At 44.3% G+C, this 13,190-nt stretch overlaps 1 protein-coding gene across 4 annotated transcripts in view; it reads left to right on the top strand.

Moving 5' to 3' along the window:
* Positions 1-12,375: 12,375 nt before the first annotated feature.
* The window catches only part of adgrl1a (adhesion G protein-coupled receptor L1a), a 99,861-nt gene continuing 99,046 nt past the window's right edge, over positions 12,376-13,190 (top strand). For all 4 annotated transcript variants that reach the window (XM_054741273.2, XM_054741272.2, XM_015948442.3 and 1 more), the window contains exon 1: positions 12,376-12,535. The gene's annotated coding sequence lies outside the window, so the exon portion shown is untranslated. The remainder of the gene's footprint in view (positions 12,536-13,190) is intronic.

Genomic DNA, 13,190 nt, shown 5'->3' with positions numbered 1-13,190 from the left:
GATACTTAAACTCCTCCACTTGAGGTAGGACCTCTCCCCCGACCCGGAGGTGGCAAGCCACCCTTTTCCGGTCGAGAACCATGGTCTCAGATTTGGAGGTGCTGATCCTCATCTCAGCCGCTTCACATTCGGCCGCGAACCTATCCAGCAAAAGCTGAAGGTCAGAGCTGGATGAAGCTAGGAGGACCACATCATCCGCAAAAAGCAGAGACGAGATTCTCCTGCCACCAAACTCGACACACTCCACACCACGGCTGCGTCTAGAAATTCTGTCCATAAAAGTGATGAACAGAACCGGTGACAAAGGGCAGCCCTGGCGGAGTCCAACCCTCACTGGGAACAGGTCCGACTTACTACCGGCTATGCGGACCAAACTCACGCTCCTCTGGTAAAGGGACTGAATGGCTCTTAACAGAAAGCCACCCACCCCATACTCCTGGAGCGTCCCCCACAGGGTGCCCCTGGGGACACGGTCATAAGCCTTCTCCAAATCCACAAAGCACATGTGGATTGGTTGGGCAAACTCCCATGCCCCCTCCATCACCCTTGCAAGGGTATAGAGCTGGTCCACAGTTCCACGGCCAGGACGAAAACCACATTGCTCCTCCTCTATCTGAGATTCAACTATCGATCGGACCCTCCTCTCCAGTACCTTGGAGTAGACCTTTCCAGGGAGGCTGAGGAGTGTGATCCCCCTATAGTTGGAACACACCCTCAGGTCACCCTTCTTAAAGATGGGGACCACCACCCCGGTCTGCCACTCCCTAGGAACTGCCCCCGATGACCACGCAATGTTGTAGAGACGTGTCAACCATGACAGCCCTACAACATCCATAGCCTTGAGATACCCAGGACGAACCTCATCCGCCCCCGGGGCTCCGCCGCTGTGTAGTTGTGTAGTTGTTTGACTACCTCAGCAACTTCTGCCCCCGAGATTGGACAGTCCATCCCCAGGCCTCCCAGCTCTGGTTCCTCCTCGGAATGCGCATTGGTGGGATTGAGGAGCTCCTCAAAGTATTCCTTCCACCGTCCAACTATAGCCTCAGTTGACGTCAGCAGTTCCCCATCCCTACTGTAAACAGTGTGAGCGAGTTGCTGCCTTCCTCTCCTGAGGCGCCGGACAGTTTGCCAGAACCTCTTTGGAGCCGATCGATAGTCTTTCTCCATGGCCTCATCAAACTCCTCCCACGCCCGAGATTTTGCCTCGGCAACTGCCACTGCTGCACTCCGCTTGGCTATCCGGTACCTGTCTGCTGCCTCCGGAGACCCACAGACCAGCCACGCCCTGTAGGCCTCCTTCTTCAGCCTGACGGCTCCCCGAACCTCTGGTGTCCACCAGCGGGTACGGGGGTTGCCACCACGACTGGCACCGGCCACCTTACGACCACAGCTAGCAACAGCCGCCTCGACAATCGCAGAGTGGAACAAGGCCCACTCGGACTCAATGTCCCCCACTGCTCTCGGGACGTGGTCAAAGCTCTGCCGGAGGTGGGAGTTGAAGACCGTCTTGACAGGTTCTTCTGCCAGGCGTTCCCAGCAGACCCTCACTATGCGTTTGGGTCTGCCAGGTCTACGCGGCATGTTCCCTTGCTATCTGATCCAACTCACCACCAGGTGGTGATCAGTTGACAGCTCCGCCCCTCTCTTCACTCGGGTGTCCAAAACATACGGCCGCAGGTCAGATGATACGACTACAAAATCTATCATCGACCTGTGACCTAGGCTGCCCTGGTACCAAGTGTACCGGTGGGCATCCTTATGTTCGAACATGGTGTTCGTTATGGCCAAACTGCGGCTTGCACAGAAGTCCAATAACAAAACACCGCTCGAGTTCAGATTAGGTGGGCCGTTCCTCCCAATCACACCCCTCCAGGTCAAGCTGTCATTGCCCACGTGAGCATTGAAGTCCCCCAGCAGGACAATGGAGTCCCCTGATGGAGCACTATCTAGCACTCGTCCCAGGGACTCCAAAAAGGGTGTGTACTCTGAACTGATATTTGGCCCATAAGCACAAACAACAGTCAGGACCCGTTCCCCGACCCGAAGGCGCAAGGAAGCTACCCTCTTGTCCCCCGGGGTAAACCCCAACACACAGGCAGAGAGTCTCGGGGCTAACAAAAAGCCAACCCCAGCCCTCCGCCTCTCACCCGGAGCAACTCCAGAAAAGTAGAGTGTCCAACCCCTCTCCAGGTCTCGGGTTCCAGAGCCAATGCAATGTGTCGAGGTGAGTCCGACTATATCTAGCCGGTACCGCTCAACCTCTGCCACAAGCTCCGGCTCCTTCCCCGCCAGCGAGGTGACGTTCCATGTCCCAAAAACTAGTTTTCTTGTCCGGGGATTGGACCGCCAAGGCTCCCGCCTTGGTCTGCCACCCGATTCGCATTGCACCGGACCCTTCATGTTCCTCCTGCGGGTGGTGGGTCCACAGTTGGACGAGCCCATGTATCCGGTTCGGGCTGGGCCCGGCCGGGCCCCATGGGCGAAAGCCCGGCCACCAGGCGCTCGCTCACGGGCCCCAACCCCAGGCCTGGCTCCAGGGTGGGACCCCGGTAACCCTCCGGGCCGGGTACTCCGACTCTTCGTTTTAACCGCCATGAAAGATCCTTCGAACCGTTCTTTGTCTCACCCTTCACCTAAGACCAATTTGTCATGGGAGACCCTACCAGGGGCACTAAGTGCCCCAGACAACATAGCTCCTAGGATCATTAGGGCACTCAAACTCCTCCACCACGATAAGGTGACGGTTCATTTATTTATCCTAGTGAATCCATAATTAAACGGGTAAACTAGGAGTAGCACATTCAATGTCAAGGAGAGTAAGATGTTATTATCAGGAGAGGGAGAATGATTAAACTGTTAGCAGCAGTGTTCAAGACGATGGCCCCCTCCATGAGGCCACCACAGCTCAGCAGAACATCATTGCAGTGGCGGATTTAGCAATTTGGAGGCCCAAGGCGAACACAGACATGGGGCCCCCTTATACAAAATTTTTGACAGTCTTATATTTAACTGGATTTGCGAAACTCTCCCCTCTTCTTACATGAGTTATTTTCACTTTTTATTAGTGCTCCTCTTTTCTCCTGTCTTTCTCTCTCTTTGAGTGCTCTCTTCTTCCTGTCGGTGCTCCTGTGCATTAGCCTTTGTTTTTTTTTCTTCTATTTTCCATTTTGGTCTATATTTTTCTCCCTTTAAACATTTTCCATTGTCTTTTATTTTCTGCCTCCTTTCGATGTTTACATAGAAAAATGACATCACTTTTGGAAGTGAAGATAAAAGCTTTTTAAAGCAAGCTGCTTCTTTTTCTTATTGGAGCCACTAGGACAACTCCATTTCATGCTTAATGTTTTAACTACCACTTCGAGTTTGTTATGAACGCTCCCGCCTCTCTTCTTCTTTTTCTGCTTTCTCTTCTTCTTCTTATTTGTGGTCTTACGGCACCTGGCAAACAACAATTTGGTGCATTACTGCCACCAACTTGATTGGAGTGGAATGACTACCAATCACTTCCTGTTTGTGCATCAGTGTCTTAAAGGAATAGTCCATTGTGGCCTGACAGAGGGGTGCCAGCAGTCAGGGCTAGGGGGCCCCCCATCAAAAGGGGGCCCCAGGCGACCGCCGACCTATGCCTTATGGTAAAACTGCCACTGCATCATTGTAGCTTCTTCTGGGGAGAAAAACACTTGGAGAAAAAAAATAAAGTTAACAGCTGAAATTGCAGGAAATAATACAGTTAAAGAGCAGATTGTAGAAGAAAGCAGTCTAGTGTGGAAAGTGGTCAGTGTGTCCTCCAGCAGTCTAAGCCTATAGCAGCATAACTACAGAGACAACTCTGGATAACCTATAATATTAGATGGAGTCATGTTGGAGGCAGGGCAAGGGAGAGCCGTATTTACCGACTGTACACTCCACCTCCCTCTACTCCCCCACTTGTCCAGATCTGGGCTAACATAAGATTTTAACCATAGGCCCTATCAAATAAAAATATTTTAAGCCTAGTCTTAAAAGTAGACAAGGTGTCTGCCTCGCTGACTAAAGCTGGGAGTTGGTTCCACAAGAGACGAACCTGACATTGGCAGTTTTAAACAGGGGCCCACAGGGGCCTGGGCCCCTATAGAACCGGCCCTGGCCCCTGTTATGGCCCCTGTGCTGAAGAGATCGGATTTATTTTTTTCCCGCGCTGCCTCTGAGACGGGAACTATTGCGCTGCAGCGTTTCACACGGAGCCTTTAGAGCGCAGCACACTCTGTGGACAGAACTCTTTACCCGGTGGATTTTTGAATGAAAGATTAAAAATAGTTTAAATGGGACCCGAAGAAATTCTTGAGGACGACTAACGGAAAAGACGCTAAGAGACGAAGGTAAGCAGTACAGTTTATTTTCCTGACATCAGTGTTTTGATCGTAGTCGCGCATTTCTGTCATTTACTTTTAAGTTCCTAACTGAGTCTATCCACAGTTAATACTGACTTGTTGTTCCTTTGTAACATTAACTGTAAAATAAACATGAAGTTGCTGCATTTTAAGCCTTTGACACGTTGAGATTAGATCACAGTATTCATTTATCTATGACTTTCTCGCAGCACTGGCTGGAAGCATCAGCGGCCATGAAAAGAAAAATTGACATTTTGTCCTTTTTTACCGCTGTTTATAAAGAACAGCGTAGACAGAGAGAGGATGAAAGTCATGAGGGAGCTGAGAAGCAGGATGAAAGAGAGAAGGAGGAGATGGTTGGAGAGGAACCAGAGAGGTCAGAGGCTGTCCACCCTGAGAGTGAGGAGGAAGATGTAGGCTGTGATGGAGAGAGTGAGGAGCAAAAAGAGGGGCATCTTCTGTCATGTGCACCGTGTACACTACCGTCAGGTTTGTGGGTGTTGAACAAACCCCTCTGTGATTGCAGCTCATATTGTGTGTAAAATGCATTTGAGGCATGCTGACTCTGGACCAAAATTTCTGTTTATATTTAATAAACAGATAAAATAAGACTCTGAATTAACTTATTGTGACTTTTATCCTCATGCTAACATTTATTTTCTTTCAGATATCAGCAAGTGCAAGGATGACCCACCTACTCAGCCTCATTTGAGGACATTTCCAGTGACATTAATGGGAGACAGAAGACAGCTTTCAGCCAAGCTGGTATGAAAGTCATCCTTGGGTTGAATATTCTGTTACTATGGCCGCTACTTATTGTCATGCATGCAGACATTTTAGCCCGCCAAGTAGCGCAGGAAGTGTGTTTGACTCACCGTGTGGATTTAGGAACTGGAAAAAAGCAACTGAGAGAGGAGGTTTTTTTTTGGTACATGCAAATGGTAAAATGGTAAATGGCCTGTATTTGATATAGCGCCTTCTAGGGTCCTGGAACCCCCCAAGGCGCTTTTACAACACAATCAGTCATTCACCCATTCACACACAGGTGGTGATGAGCTACGATGTAGCCACAGCTGCCCTGGGGCGCACTGACAGAGGCGAGGCTGCCGAGCACAGGCGCCACCGGTCCCTCCGACCACCACCAGCAGGCAACGTGGGCTAAGTGTCTTGCCCAAGGACACAACGACAGCGACAGACTGAGCAGGGTTCGAACCTGCAACCTTCCGATTACGGGGCGAGCACGTAACTCCTGCACCACCGTCGCCCGAAATGCATTGTCCCGAAATTTAAATTGTCTGAAAATTGTATTGTGCACATATTTAATTTGTTTGAGTGTTTATTTTTCATATGTACAGTACATGTAATCTTCAAATAAAGTCACAAACTATAATAATCAACTAGAATTATTTTTTTACTCAAGTCTCATGTTGTGGTGAAGCATTCAAAATTGTTATCTGAGTACCATAAAAACATGCCAGTTTTACTTTCACAAGTAAACCATTACTGCATTCGCTGTAATAGTTTACTTGTTCATTGTCTTTACTTATGAATTTATTTGAATCTTATTTTAGTAAAATACAGCTGTAAAAGATCATAGATGAAAAAAGTAAAGGAAATGTTTTGATAAATTTGATCCCCAAAATATAGTAAAGATAGATATGAAAAAGAAGAGAACAAAAAAGTGAGTAGTTTCACAGTACTAGGAATTTCCTTTGGCAAAATTGTGCACAAGCACAAAACTAGTCATATGGCGGAGACAAAAAACAATTTTGATATTGCCCTAATTATTCCCTTTTTTTCTGTCGCCCCCATGAAAAAATAATGGCCCCACTGTGGCCCCCCTGGAAAATTTGGTCTAGAACTGCCCCTGGAACCTGATAACTAAAAGATCTGCCTCCCATCCTATTTTTAGATATTCTGTGAACCACCAGTAAACCTGCAGTCTGAGAGCGAAGTGCTCGGTTAGGAACGTATGGAACAATCAGATCACTGATGTATGATGGAGCTTGATTATTAAGAGCTTTATATGTGGGAAGGATCTTAAAATCTATTCTGAATTTAACAGGTAGCCAATGTAGGGAAGCTAAGACAGGAGAGATATGATCTCTCTTTTTAATTCTCATCAGAACTCTAGCTGCAGCATTTTGGACAAGCTGAAGACTTTTAACTACATTCTGTGGACTTCCTGAGAGTAATGGATTACAGTAATCCAGTCTTGATGTAATTAATGCATGAACTAGTTTTTCAGCGTCACTCCTGGAAAGTATGCTTCTAATCTTAGCGATATTCCGAAGGTGGAAAAAGGAAATCCTACAGACCTGTTTAACCTGGGATTTGAATGACATGTCCTGGTCAAAGATAACACCAAGGTTCCTTACTTTGTTCTCGGAGATTAATGTAATGCCATTCAGGTCAGGTAATTTACTAAGCAATTTCCTTTTCTGAATTTCTGGTCCAAAGATGAGAACTTCAGTCTTGTCTTGATTTAAAAATGAAAGTTTTGAGTCATCCAATTTTTTGTCTTCAAGACAAGCCTGTGATCTAACTAACTGATTAGGTTCATTTGGGTTAATGGATAAATATAACTGAGTATCGTCAGCATAACAGTGGAAGTTTATTCCATGCTGTCTAATGATTTTACCAATTGGAAGCATGCACATAGTAAAAAGAATTGATCCAAGCAGTGAACCCTGTGGTACTCCACAAGTAACCCTGGAGTATGAAGATTTGTCATGTACATTTACAAAATGAAATCTGTCAGACAGGTAGGATTTAAACCAGCCTAGCGCTGTTCCTTTGATCCCTACAACATGTTCAAGTCTTTCTAAAAGAACATTGTGATCAACTGTGTCAAAGGCAGCACTGAGATCTAACAAGACTAGAACAGACACAAGATTCTTATCTGAGGCCATGAGAATATCATTTGTAACTCTCACTAATGCAGTTTCAGTGCTGTGATACTCTCTAAAACCAGACTGAAATTCCTCAAACAGAGCATTAGTGTTTAAATGCTCACATACTTGGATGGCCACTATTTTCTCCAGGACTTTGGATAAAAATGGAAGGTTAGATATTGGTCTATAATTCATTGGGTCATCTGGATCCAGAGAAGGCTTCTTAAGTGAAGGTTTGATTACAGCAACCTTAAAATCCGGTGGTACGTATCCATTCACTAAGGATAGATTGATTATATCTAGAATGGGGCAGTAACCAAAGGAAATGCTTCTTTAAATAATTTGGTTGGGATTGGATCCAAAATGCAAGTTGAAGGTTTAGATGAAGCTAATATTTTTTATAAATCTGAAAACTCAACTGGATCAAAACATTTCAAACAGATGAGGTTCTACAGTTACCTCAGATGCTGCCTCACTTAATGAGGAAGAAGAAATCACATTAGGGAGGATGCTAATGATTTTGTTTCTAATATAATTAATTTTACTTGTGAAAAATCCCATAAAGTCATTACTGCTGAGGGCTAAGGGAATAGATGTTTCAGAGCTATGATTCTGTGTAAGTTTAGCAACTGTACTGAAAAGAAATTTAGGATTATTCTTATTCTCCTCAATTAGTGCAGAAAAATAAGCATTTCTAGTTTGTCGAAGCTTATTTTTATAAAGCACAAGACTATTTTTCCAGGATAGGTAGGTCTCCTCATGGTGCGTAGAGCGCCATGTTCGCTCCAATTTCCTAGAGTTTTGTTTTAAAGTTCGTAAATGAGAATTAAACCAGGGGGCCAACTTCCTGTCCCTAATTACCTTCTTTTTTAAAGGGGCAACATCATCTAATGCCACACATAAAGAGGAAGTAACATTATGAACTAAAGCATCAATTTGTGAAGGGCTAGAAATAAAAATATTTCCTTCTGCTACGTTCCTCCGAGACGCTGAGGACAGTAAAGATGGAACAGTTTATTTAAAAGATGCAGTGGCGTTGTCAGTTAGAGACCGACTATAGTGAAATTTACTTTCATGTCTCAAGAACTCAGTTATATTCATAATGTTTACTCCCTCAATATGCAGCTGCAAGGAATGCCTGTTCCTGTGACGAAGCAGGCCCGCGGGGCCTCGGCCGGCATGCTAACTTAGCAACTGCACTACTCTGCTGCTCCAGGAAACAACAATATTTTGTAGTTTTTTGACACTTTTTCTTTGTTTATTAGCATATCTTTCTCCATCAGCTGGTTTCGCGTTTGTCTGAGGTTGCTATGTTTGTTATAGGCAAACTAGTAGTAATCTCTAAGTTGTCTGTTTTGAAGGCAGCGAATAATGGAGCTGTGTCCTTTCCATCATGTTGAATGCCCAGGATGCACACATTACAAGTGTCTTTTGTTCTGCCTTTGTTGTCCAGTTTAAAATACCAACAAGCTGAAAATATTTTAGCTTTCCTGAGGAGACACATTAGCTCTGTGTTAGCCTGCTTGCTATCAGCTGCTCCCTGGTGTTTTAATTCCTGCCTGCCGTAAACTGTGTGATGTTACAGTGTTGTTTTCCTAAAAGAAACATAATATTCTTTTAGAGGAACTTATTGAAATTTAAACGAAGCCACTGCTATTCCATTAGAAAATGTCTATCTCAGGATGAGTTTAAAATGTGAAGTTGTTTTTTTTAAAAGGTTAAATATTTTCCTCCCGATCCTTTTAAAATTATGTGATGGGGCCAAATTTCTGATCACGTGATCGGAGTATTCCTTAGTCCTATGTTATGCCTAATCCCCCTTTTAAGCATTTGACTATGTTATGTTGTTATTTGCTCATGAAAAACTCCCCCAGAGGTTTTTGGCTTAATGCAGGCATTCATCTGTCTCAGTTGCTTCTTCCCTTCAGCTTTGCTAAACTGTTGCAGAAGCATTGATGGGGCGTGGTTGAGTCATCCTACCACATTCTTCTCTGTCCATCGTCATATATTGAGACGTGGTCACACGCATCATATTTTGATGCTTTGGGTGTGAGAATGTGTTGCTCCATCAGGTAGTCTCCAATAGTCATGTGACATTCACAAATGAATCAAATCTTTTGAATGGGTCTTCAAAGTGAAAAATGAGAGTACTCCAGTGACCCCCCCGGCTCTCGTGGACATCGACGGAACGCTACTCCCCCTCCACTCCCTGGCAACTCTGAGGTAAACGACACGACTAACGAACTGCTCCTTTAAGAGAGCCATCACTAGCCTCCAATCCGGATCCCTCCTCTCCTGGACTTTAAACACTAATGTCTAGTCTCTCCGTGTAGTTAGTGGGGAGTTTGATTTCCAGTTCCACAGTAGTGATTTCTCTCTTAGTCAGCACTTTAAATAATGCTTAAACCCAAAAATGAATATTTATCTGTGAGAGGAAGAAGATCCCTGTCCAGTCTTCCTAAAGAGGAGTTTAATCTGCAGAAATGGTTGGATTTTATCTTCAGGAGTTCTCAAGAATCGAGCCAGAATATTGCACAGAATCTCGAATCATGAGTTGAACCTAATTTCAAGCACCAACTACATAAAAATGCATTGTAAGAAAAAGGTCCACAAAAAACAAACAAGCCAAAAGGCCCAGGACAGATGTATTTGTCCTAATGCAGATTAGTGAAAATTAATGTTGAAATGAGAAAATCATGAAAATTCTTCAGCTGTAAACATATTCAGCTCTATTTTTATGGACTTTGAGTGTAGCTTAAATAGTTTGACTATACTTTATTATCAAAGCCATAAACCTGAATGAACATGTAAACGTATCTGCTTCCAAATTATATGTGAAAACTGCATAATGCAGCTTTAATAATATTTTTGCAGAAAAACATCTGTAAGGATTCGTGTTGAGTGTGTTTGAATGTTTCCTATTTATGATCAGCGCTAACAGGAGCTGCCATGTCGTGTTTCTGGAATCCGTCTGTGTCCTCAGGCTGTGGGGCTAAATGTCTCGCCTACTCTACAGCACACAGTGCTTTTTAAATACTTTAATAAGTAATTAACACCAGATATATAAAAAATAAGCATGAAAATATGACAGCAACTTAAGAATAATATGCGTCTTTTGGAGTCATCGCATTCTCACCTGGATGAGTGTTAAACATGCATACCCCCTATAGTCTAACTTTCCTGTGTAATGATGCTATTGTAAACTATTAAGGAAGTGCTTTTGGACTGGTTGCAGAGTCGATAGCCCAAATGTTGAACTAATCCCACGGATGATCGCATAATAAAGCAGAATAACGACGTTGTGTGGTATGCTCCTTGTAGATTGTAAATAGCTACTTTGATGAATCTAATTCTTTTAAAAGCAAATAATACAAACAGCCTGACTTCTCCAACAAATGCTACAAGTTAATTGACTTGTTGGCGACTTTGAGCCGTAGCATCAATCTTAACTGTCAAAATAAGACAAACGCGGCTTCTGTTAAGGGAGAAAACTAACAACTTAGAGAGCTGCTACTAACAGAACAGGCTGAAAAGAAACATGTCTAGGACAAGAAAATCCAAATCAATTCCAACATTTTTGTAGTATTTTCTTCTAAAGAGTTTAATGCTATGTTTCTTTGCTACACACACACACACACACACACACACACACACACACACACACACACCCCACCCCCCACGTTTCATTTTTTAATCACTAATTTATGACACCTCTTCAGTGAAGTGCAGCGATCTGTCTGGATTCTGCAGCCGCGTCTCTCATTTGGGAAAACTAGAAAAATGATCTTTTTAGTAACCCACCTGTTACAGAGCAGAGGGCAGCGGACTGCTACCTTCAAGGCATTGTTCATTCTCACCGTGAGCGCTTTGACCTCAGACTATAATGGCATGTGCTGTGTTAGAGCACTTAAGGACAAAGGTGCTGCAGTCTAACAAAATGTGAAAAATCTGACTAGATGCATTAAATTCAACTTGAACATGAAGAGTTTACAAAATAAACTTTTGCCAAATGGCTCCAGGTGACTTCCAAATCGTGTCACATTGGCCATTTATTTATTTAAGCACCTTTTATTTCACAAAGTCTGTATAGCACTCCATCGGATCAAACTGAATAAGTTTTAAATTTTGCATGTTATAGTTGAATCATAACCCATTTTCAACCTTAATTCTAAATATTCTAAAGGTTTATATGGTATGGCAACTTTTCAAAGACATATATTCCCTTTCAGTGAAGCAGAAGCTGCAATAGCAAAGGAATTTACTGGAGAACAGACTTAACGTATACAAATACAATCATTTATATTTGATGAGATGAACACAACAATGAACTCATCATTTTCAGATACATCGCAAGTTTCTTCAGAAATGGTCCTGGAGTGGGAACTGTAAGTGTTTTCTGAGATGCTTCTTTAAACAGACATCAGTTGTACACCAAGGAAAGAAACAAAATTAGAGTTTGCCAAAGAAAGTGTTATAAAATAGCCTCCAGGCCGCCTAAGTTTGTGCAAAATACAACATAATAACTGCAACATCGTGACAGGCCCCACACAGCTGCTGAGGTAGAACGTGCCATGCGTATGGTCCTGATGAGAGTGTGCGCTGCCTGCTGACTAGAGGGGAAGGAGATTATAGCGATGAGCTCTGTGCGTCAGGACGCACACGGCAACCTCATATGTCCCGCGTAGTCTCCTGATTTGAACGGGTGATCTGCGACCGTGGAGCAGCAGAAAGGTGCAGAGTCGACAGGTTTAGGAAAAGCGTGGAGAGACAAATCAGACTCTTCAGCGTCTGAGTCTGTCTCACGCAGACGTTTTGCGAGGGTGGCACGTTTGTTCTGATGCACAAGGACGGACAACGGTTACTACTTCAGTTTAGTTCCTGCTCCTCTGTAGTTTACCATTTTGGTCCTTTTTAGTCTTGTCCCAGCTTGCATGCCATCGTCGCTTCAGCCCGGGACGATGGTGTCGTCGCTTTTATTTATATTGATGCCCAGGCGGGCGCTTTTCCGCCACAATTGGTCCTGTCCTTAAGGATTTTCCACCACTGCCTTCCTTTCTTGTGTTTTAGTCGGGCGGATTGCCCCCACTTTTTACGGCGTGTTTTTTTAGATACATTTTAATTCTTACACGTCCGCATGAAGACGGCACCAGAAAGGAGAAAACGAGTGACAACCAGAGAGGGAGACGAGAAGAAGGAGGCAGAAAGCGGAGAGGAACGAGAATGAATGAGACTCTCTGAGCAGCCAGGGATACGGAGATTGGAGGAATCGAGGTAAGACTTTTTATTTGATGTTGTCCATTAACAGCTTCGCGTCAGACCGCAGCGACAATAACAAGCCGATCTCTGCACCAACCACTGTCCTAACAGCCTCCGTGAGGTGTTCAGGCGCGTAATCCTACTTCTGTTTAATCATTCTTGGTTGTATGTGGATTTCCTTTTTATTGTTCGTCAGCCGCAGTCGCTTCCTATTTTAAATACGCATTAGATGGTCGAAATATAAGAAATCTCATCTGATCTGTTTTTGAGCCACATCTGCACCGACACGGCCCCGGAACAGATTATTAGAGTTTTAACAGCGGGGGAGGCTGTTTGTCTGTCCGATGGAGGAAGAACTAAAGATGACCGAATAACCGAGGTTGGATCATTCCTGCAAGAGCGTTCATCACTAGTTCATCCACCCCAGAATAAAACAGGATGAGAGATCCCAGACGGACTGTTTTGAGAAGCCTGCATGTCTCCCGTTTTATTATCTCAATTTATTTTTATGGCACAGGAGCTTTCCAGGAGAGAACCAAATTAAGCATCTCATTGAGCATTGGAGGAATAAACGCAGCAGAGCGAGGTGCAGTCTCTCTCTGCTCTGTTCCTCCTCCATCATCGCCTCTACACTGGCTTCCTTTCTGAATTGACTCCCAGAAGTATTTGA

Source organism: Nothobranchius furzeri, chromosome 5, assembly GCF_043380555.1.
Source record: "Nothobranchius furzeri strain GRZ-AD chromosome 5, NfurGRZ-RIMD1, whole genome shotgun sequence".
Taxonomy (NCBI): Eukaryota; Metazoa; Chordata; class Actinopteri; order Cyprinodontiformes; family Nothobranchiidae; genus Nothobranchius; species Nothobranchius furzeri.
The sequence above is the reverse complement of the archived record's forward strand: the minus strand, read 5'-3'. Positions and strand labels throughout refer to the sequence as shown.